The following is an 8946-nucleotide window of genomic DNA, read 5'->3' as shown; positions in this document are numbered from 1 at the left end:
TGAAATCCTCACATTTTTTAGCATCCCAACTGCCCCACTGACATGTAAAAGCACGGGCCGCTCCAGATAAGATTCCTACCAGGCAAAACAAAAGTCTAAAAGTCTCTGAGCCAAAAAGGGGGGCCCCTATGGCTAAAACATTTAAAGAATAAAGAGGTGCATTCCAGTGTACAGTGCGCCCTAACTTATTTGGATTTCTGGGTGTAAAAACAATGACGCTTGTTCCAATCGAACGCGCCGTGTTGTGAAACCTGTGCATGCATGGCGTTCGATGCGAATGCATGAATGAACGCGTTGGACCCACACACCGAGCATGCCCGTCTCCTGAGCTGTTCCCAACACCGGCCCGCCCCGCGCGATGAATAATTCAGGACCCTCCCGTCCAACCTGAGCCGCTCGGCGGAGCCGCCCGCATCCAGCGTCGTTCGCCCCGGTCGGACGCCAGGAGCTGCCGCGATCCGAGGAGTCGATTCCGAACGGATCTTCCCGCGCGAGACACCCGGACCCTGCCATAAACCGTCGCGCGCGGTCCACCTCCGAAGAGGCCGGCGCGACCGGAACCGGAGGGGGGACGACGACGACGACGCGAGAATCATCACGGTCCTCGGGATCCAGCTGTTGGGTTTTATTACCGCCGAGCCGCATCGGCACAACCGGCATCGGCACAACCGGCATCGGCACAGTCTGACAGCGCGAGCGACGGAAGGCACGAGGTGAGCGGGGCCGCGCTTCTCTTTTTATTTCTCTTTCCCTTTATCCTTTTTTTTTTTCTTTCCATTGTCATTATTGTCATTATTTTTTTTATCGTTTTAGTACGTTTCTCTTTTTAAACCGGACTTCTTCACGGCCGACGCGAGTCCCAAGTTGTCCGCGTGTTGTCCCGGGTGTTCTCGGGGCGTCCGCAGCGACGGTGCGCGGCGTGTCGGGTGTCTCGAAGGCGGCTAAACCCCGCGGCTAACCGCCCCCCTCCACGCCGCTGACGCGACGTTCACGCCGGCTCGTATTTACCGTGCGCGGCGCGAGTTATTGCCAGCGCCGTTACGGGGCTGCGTGCTCGCTGCCGCCTTGGCGACGTTCGGGGTGTTTATGTCGGTCTAGGCGGGGACGGCGGTGGGCGTAATGCCGCAAATCCACGGGAAAAATGAAACTGGCCTGCGGTTTTATAAGGAGCCCGTGGGTTGTTTTGTGGGACTACGCCCATACGGCGTTAAGTGGGAACTGTGGCCGCTAAATTTCCCTTTCCGACCGATAGCCTGTCTGCCCCATCAGCCTGTACATCTGTCCATCACGTTACAGCGGGAGGGTTTAAACCCAGTCAAAACGTCCAGACGGGAAGTTTTCTGTCACTTTTCACATGGACGCCACTCCAGTGAAAGAGAGGGGCCATTAAAGACGGCCGGGGCGTAATATCTTCCAATTTGCACACAGGGGCCATGTGTGGAAAAGTGATTAGGGAGATGGAAGTGTGGGTGTGTGGGTGGGGGTACTCCAGCTGTCTGACCTGCAGTGGTGCAAGTGATGCTTCCTGCGAGTAGAGGAAATAATGCTGCCATAATTAAGCTCAGCTAATTGATTGGCCTTCTAGGGCAGAGGGTTGTGGAAGGGGGACGAGCGGTGGAGTGGTGGGGTTCAAGTAATGAATTGACCTGGGGGGGGTGAAGGAGTCTGGAAGGATGGAGATACTTGAGAGTAAGGTGAGGTGGACTGGAGGGTGTCTAAGCCTTTAAAGGTCCCCTGACATGCATTTTTTTTTTTTTTTGCTTTTATATAGAGTTTAGGGTCCCTTGATACTTTATCCGAAGTCTCTTTCCAAAATTCAACCTTGGTGCAGAATTACAGCCATTTTTATCCAGTCACACAATGAGATTTCCCCAGGACGCGAGGTTTCTGTGTCTGTAGCTTTAAATGCAAATGAGGAGGAGAGCGGCCTATAGAAGTTGAGCGGGCGTTCGCGGAAATGACGTCATCAGCACCATTCACCAACAACAATGTTTGGTGCAGACAGGAAGTCGTGTCTACGCTTTTTAGGTCCTTACTGCTCTTTCTTTATGGCTCTTTCTTCTTTCTTTATACATTGTAAAAACTGTAACTCATTTGCACACCTTCACCCTACCAGTTGCACATATTTTATGTTAAAGACGTAAAAGTGTAATACTTGGTTATGTTTGCAATATTTGCATATTGGTTCACTGTTTACTTGCAACATTTGCAATACTGTGGTCTGTAGCAGTTGCAGAAAGCATTTCACTGCATATCATACCGTGTATGACTGTGTATGTGACAAATAAATAAAATTTGAATTTGTTACGTCATAAGGCGACAAATTCCAGATATGGCGAAGCAGAAGGACTAAAGCACGCTTTATACCCATCCTTTAAGATTTTCGGTGGAGGAAGCCCAGAGCTTGGAATACAGATCCAGTGAGTCTGCTATTGGCATGTATCTTCATTATACTCTTATTTCTACATATTAATAATGTAAAAATATTCATATAAAATTAAAGATCTTAGACACAAAAAGAAACAAAGCTCTGTAGTTTCAAACAATGCATAGGTCCCCGTTTCACGTTCTCCTGCCATCTTTGTAACGCTACCTCCTTGACCCACCAAATCCACCCGCCAACCCAACAACCGTCCCATTCAGACGGTCCGATCGCCTTCCTGACCTTCAGCCTACTGAAACATCATACCCCGGTGCCTCCTCTCGCTCAGCTGTGGACCACACTGTGTGTTACTGTGGCAACAGGTCACCGCAGACGCGAGCGTGCCAGGTGTTTGCCATTCAGCGCGGTGTCCCTTTGAAGACGGCGGGCTCACAGCAGGACGCAACTGCCGGTCTTGATTCCTGTCCTCTAACCAAAGGCTTTGTTGTAGACACGGGTCGTGCAGACGGGGGCATTGTGCCGCTTTTGTGAGGCGCGTGTTACTGGAGAGGGCGGCGGCGTGTAGTGCGTGTAGCATCTGCCAGTTGCGTATTTGTTTAGGGGATAATGTAACTGAAGGCCTCGTCGCCCTGGGTGGGGGGCAATTACAGATTAATTACACCGTCCTTGTGCCCTGAGGTCATTTAATCGTAGTGCTCTGCTATCTGTGACCAGATGTGGAAAAAAAGGTCATCCAGCATAATCGATTCTCAGTTTATTTTTCTGCTGTGTCAGCCCCTGTAAAACAACACCGCTGCCAAGTCTCATTTTCACGCGGGTCTGAAAATTGTATCGTTAATTAATTACCGTGGCAAAAATAGCTGCTCAAGTGTGATCGGAATGTCTACGCCGCGCTCCACGTTGACAGATGGCAGCTCGGGATGTGCAGCTGTACTCAGCTCTGAACCGGCAGCGTCACCTAGCAGTGCTGTGCCAATGCGAGCCGATTATCCATCGACTGCATAAACACTGAAGATGACACGAATGGGATTATTGTCAGTCCGAGGCCTTATGGCTTTATATGTTCATGCGTAATGCCATTATGTTTCCATTCCCGTTCTCACCGGGATTGGCCTAAAAATGTCAAAAATGTCATTGTTAGATAATTGCATGGATTGCATTTGTAGTCATTACGGCTGTGATTAACGGAGTCTGTATATGCTAAGCATTGATTTATTAACCATATCATCATTTATTTATTTATAAATGTAGGTGTATGAAGAAGTACAGTATGTAAATGCATTATGTATTGGTGACCACACTGATATTGGTAGAGTTTGTTAAACTAGTTTTTACAGCCACTGTTTATGCTAGTCAACTTCTAATAATTCCTTCTGCTCCTTTGTGCAACAGAACCAGAGGAATAATCCTACAATATTGGCTCAGAAATGGTGATATAGGAATATACTGGCTGAAATACTTATGTACACATGCTTTCTAGTTTTTTTTTAACCTGAAGTAAACTTTTTCAATTTTGTAATATAACAAAATGTGGAAAAGGTGATGTGCTGTGACTACTTTCCTGCCACAGTGTCTGGACACGGTGAGGAAATAGGACAAATATGCACAAAGCATGAGACAGGGGTTAATTACATCAAGCACATGACACGGTGAACATCACCAAAAATGACTCAATGGAGAACAGACACAAATAGGGCAAATTTATACAGGCATACCCAGGTAAAAACAATCAGGAATCATAGCAACACAGAGCGAACACTCGGATCCTGACATTGCTGGATGCAGTGTAATTGTGAAACATATACCATATACCATACAATAGCTTTACTGTAATAAAATCAGGTGATTTTAATTAGGTCTAGCTCATTATAGCTTTATTACTGTGAATAATCTTTTTTCTTCATATTGTGTCTGAAATTATCCTAATATTAAAAGCTAAAGCCCACATTTGTAGGTCACTTTATGCTTTTCTGAAATTTGTGAACATATGCACAAGCTTTTCAAGTAATTATGCACAGACTGTGCTGTCAAATTTTTTTTTTGACTTGAAATTTAACCAACTTCATTGCAATCGGGGCTGAACTCTCAGTCCCACACCATGTTTTTTAGACTCACACTCCCACAGGTGGGCTTCCTCAGCCTTCGGGAGTCAGGTCTTATCGCCACAACCACAGGGTGCCCAGTTTTCTTTGCCACAGTCCCTGGAGACATCTTTCACCTGGGCCAGCAGTCTGAAGTGAAAGGGCCTTGTGTGTGTCATTTTATGGCTCTGTCTGGTATACTTTTCTCTCTTATTTTGCATTCCTATGGGTAAAATGTAATTACTTGTCAGTGTCGCTCAGCTAGTGTGAGTGGAAGTGGCTCTAATGAAGGGTCTGGCAGTTTAGATGGGCAGAGACCGCACATCAGGGGCTGGTCTGCAGATGCCATGTTTGCTTTGGCTCACGCTCCGTAAATGCGTCTTCCGTTTGTTGTTTCTCCTGTGTAGGCCAGCAAGCAAAGCGGTTCCCAGGGGAGCTGCTGGGTGTTTTTGTTGGGGGAGCGTTTGGATGCTAGGCGGCATTGTTGGGACTGATAACGGAGATAGTGCAACATCCTGAGAGAGAAAGTTGTTTAGATTACCCTGCTTTTAACCACACCTCAGAACCGGCCCCGACGTCTTCTCGCGATGCGTCAGGCGTCTTGTTTACTAAACTAAACGCAAGTCCTTGTAAATTGAGACCCTAGTAGAGTGTTTATACCACATGCCATTAATCGTGAAAAAGAAAAACCTTCCTTACTGAAATGACTAGGGATGCATTATATATTTAATTGGCTATTGTGCATCTTTTATCACTTACGTACAATGGTTCATTTGAAAATCCATTATCTGTGTGTGTATATGTGTGTGTATGTATTCACAATTTATTCAAAACAAATATGTTGCATTTTCAATTCAAGTGTATGTTGAGAGCAAGATGCTTAAAGGAACCAGCACCAATGGTTTGACATTTAAAAAGACAAAAAAGTTATCTGCTAAAAGTGATATTAACAGCTGCCCTTTAGTTTACCTTTTCTTGTTTTTATGGCAGCAGCATAGCAGTATTCCCCGTCTCACCAACATCACAGATGCTTCTGCCAATGCTGTTGTTCTTTGTTGCTGTTGTTATATTGAACCCAGCCTTGTTCAGCCAGACCATATTCGTTCAAGAATGCGACAAACATCTTTAATCAGGCAAAAATGGTTCTTGACATTATACGTGTAACATGTGCCATTTTTTGTGAGATTATTTAACATTAATATGAGTTCCCCTAGCATGTCTATGGTCCCGCAAATGGTGATAGGTGTAATGCGTGCTTTGGCCATTCTGCTTCACCGTTCAGAGAGCGGTAGCTCAGAAAGAGGTTACCTCCTGTTTGTCATGCTTTGTCCGCCCAGAGAATTTCCCACCCCTCCCCTAAAAAAGGAACTCCACCGATCCTCGGGGCTTGAAAATGTGAGAAGCATTGCAGTTGCTTGGTGATTGGATGCAAAAATGACCACAAATGTACTTTTAGCTCCGTCATGCTAGACTCAAAAGAACCAGTTTAATGGAAAAAGGCTGATGCTGGCTTCCTGTTTGTGGCAAATAGAAGTGTTGATGACATCATTTCTGCGAATGCCTGCACCCTTCTATAGGCTGCTCTCCTCCTAATTTGCATTTAAAGCTACAGACACAGAATCGAAGTGTCCTGGTGAAATCTCATTGTGTGACTGGCTGTAATTCTGCACGGCTGAATTTTGGAAAGAGACTTCAGATACAGTATTAGGCGACCACTACATCAAAATGTGTCCCCTGCATTTATCCCATCATCCTGAGTGACCAGTGGGCAGCCATGAAAGGCACTTCGGTCGCACCTTGATGGTTTGGGATACCAGTTTGCTGGCTGAAGCAGTCTAACCGGCTAATCGTAGCTTTCACACTCCTTCAAATGCAAATATGCAAAGCAAAAAAGCGTACATAAAGTTTTCATGCCTTTTGACTTATTGTCCATGCCTTCTGTTTCTAGTTTGAGGGCATGTTGTGTTTTTTCCACTATTCTGCTGCAGCATTTCAGCACTCTAATCCTGAGTTAACCTACAACTTCTCAAGAGAGATCTTTTAGAGGCGAGAAATCAGACAGAAATGTGTCACAAACAAACAGGCCATTTGGACTGGAATAGAATGTACAATGACATTTGGACAGAGACTGGGAAGAAAATAATCAACACAGTGTTGAAGATGCGTTGCATCTTGGCACGGTCCCGGTCCCGTCTCGTCGGCCAACTGCATTATGCTCGGAGGAAAGTGAGTTAAAGGATTGCTGGCAGCGAATGAAGCATTTTGTTTGATCTTTTGTTTGGCCCTCCAATTCGTCCCGCCCTTCCTCTCATCATTTCCTTTTCATCCCTTCTTTATCTCTCTGGCTCCTTCTCTCCATCGTCTCGAAGACGGCTGCCGACACGCTGGCAGTAAGCCACGGCGTCTGCGAGTCTCGGGGGATCCGTTTTTGTACGCGCGTGGAACAGCTGCAGGTGCGCTCCCACGGCCCCAGCGCCGTGCTAAAACGCTGACTTGGAGAAGCCGCATCGCTCCCGCTACATGGCCTTGTCATCAGCCGCAGAGTCTCCTGCTCCTCTGCGGGGCATAAAGCTGCTACAGAGTTTAATTAGTTGAGCTCACAGAGGCTGAGTTCTCCAGCGCTCCAGCGCTCTGACATGTTTTCGTAATCGCGCATCCCTTCAGTAGAGGTTGTTGTGTCGTCTGTCGCTTGCTGTGTCTGCTGTTGAACACTGAGAAGGTGAGAACCTCCAAAGGGGATCTACAGTGGACCAGGGAAAACAGATATGATAAGATAAATCTTTATTGTCATTGTCGCTTTCAGAGGATTAACAAAATGTAAGGTGCAGAAAATAAACCATTCTTCAATCACAATCAAATAAAATAGTATCAAACAGTCAGTGTGGAGCATGAGAAGATGCAGTTACGATTTCCACAATGGTCCACTATAGATCCCCTAGGAAGTTCTCACCTTTTTAGTGCATGTTTTATTAAAAAATAAAAACAAGGTTTAGGTCATTAGAAGTATTCATGATTAATTGCTATTAATCACAGCACATTTAGGTAATAGTTTATACATTTTCTTCAATTGACAGAGGACATAGTGGGGTTTAGGAATACGGTAAACAAATATTAGTACATTTGAATATTATACTGTGACAAAAAAAAAAATGTATCAGGTTTACCTGTAATCTCTTCTTCACATTCCATGAAGACATTAACCCAGTGTTGGCCATAATTGACCAAACTGTACAATTCATTTATATTTATTACAAAAGCAAATTGGTAACATGTTATGCAACAAGGTCTCATCATGATCTGGGTCCCAGATGTCTGGGCTTTCTTACAACAAGATTACTTGTGCATGTGATTAAGTGTACATGTCTAAACCCAAGAGTATAAGGGAACTGTAGGTAGAAAGAACGTGCTTCCAGATTTGCAACAAGACGGATAATGGTGTCGAGTGTCATCATTGCTGCTAGGTAATGAAACCTGTCCAGCGCATCATCTTTTATTTTTACTTGCCTTTTTACTGCCTTCTACCGTCGTTGCACCCGCCAAATCACCATAGAAATATCAAATATTCAAGTGTTGCAAATCTTTTGGCTGCTCTTGACTGGTTATTCTGCATTTTGTTCAGAACACACAAGTGTACTGAAGTCCAGGCTGAGGTATCTCTCCACAGCAGATTACTCTTGTCTGTCTGCTTGACAGGTTTTTCCTCATCCTTCAGCGACAACCAGCATGTGGTGGGTGGTTGAAGTGTAGCATGGACGTGTTTATGGCTTTGCTCCAGCAATTCTTTCCTCAGTAATTAAACTCCTTTAAAATCCCTTTCTTTCGTCCTGTCCTTCAGAGCAGAATCTCATACCTAAAGCCCTTAAGAAGTCAGCCTTCATTTAGTCCTTCATGAACAGCCCTGCTCATATTTTTTTATCTTTTTTCGCTATTGCATGTCATGAAACTGGAGCCCCTCAACCTCTGCTGTGACTTTCCACCAGGACAAGCTTCGTGAAAGGGAGGAAGAAGTAAAAAAAAAAAGGAGGGATAAGGAGTAAAAAGAATCCCGTCCTCCCGCCCTTGTCTTCAAGATAACAGAAGCAGAAGCAGTAGAATATCCCTTTTTACCCTCCCACATCTGCTTCCTCTACACATCGTAATGCACTTGACATGATCCCGTAACGGACAGCTGCTACACAGTTTGAGGAACACCAAGCTGATTTACCGTCTCTCTGCGGCAGTGTGCTGCGGAGCGCAGTGCACCTTCACACCAGAATTATGGCACAGGCTTTTTGTAATCTAAGGCAGAGTAGCACGAATTGAAGGCTTGCAACATACATCTTTTCTTTAGTCTACCGTTTATCATCTGCTACAGTGGAAGAAGGTCCAGGTGGACAGCGGAGGTCTTGTTACAAAGACTGAGTTCAATTAACCAAAGCATTGGCAGCCTGGTGGTCAGTAAACTCATCAGTGAACTTCACTAACCTCTGATCTGTTAATAGC

General features: G+C 45.4%; 1 protein-coding gene across 4 annotated transcripts in view; it reads left to right on the top strand.

The window, feature by feature from the left end:
* Positions 1 to 308: 308 nt before the first annotated feature.
* The window catches only part of tanc2a (tetratricopeptide repeat, ankyrin repeat and coiled-coil containing 2a), a 126445-nt gene continuing 117807 nt past the window's right edge, over positions 309 to 8946 (top strand). For all 4 annotated transcript variants that reach the window (XM_028985248.1, XM_028985249.1, XM_028985251.1 and 1 more), the window contains exon 1: positions 309 to 713. The gene's annotated coding sequence lies outside the window, so the exon portion shown is untranslated. The remainder of the gene's footprint in view (positions 714 to 8946) is intronic.

Source organism: Denticeps clupeoides, chromosome 7, assembly GCF_900700375.1.
Source record: "Denticeps clupeoides chromosome 7, fDenClu1.1, whole genome shotgun sequence".
Classification (NCBI taxonomy): domain Eukaryota; kingdom Metazoa; phylum Chordata; class Actinopteri; order Clupeiformes; family Denticipitidae; genus Denticeps; species Denticeps clupeoides.
The sequence above is the reverse complement of the archived record's forward strand: the minus strand, read 5'-3'. Positions and strand labels throughout refer to the sequence as shown.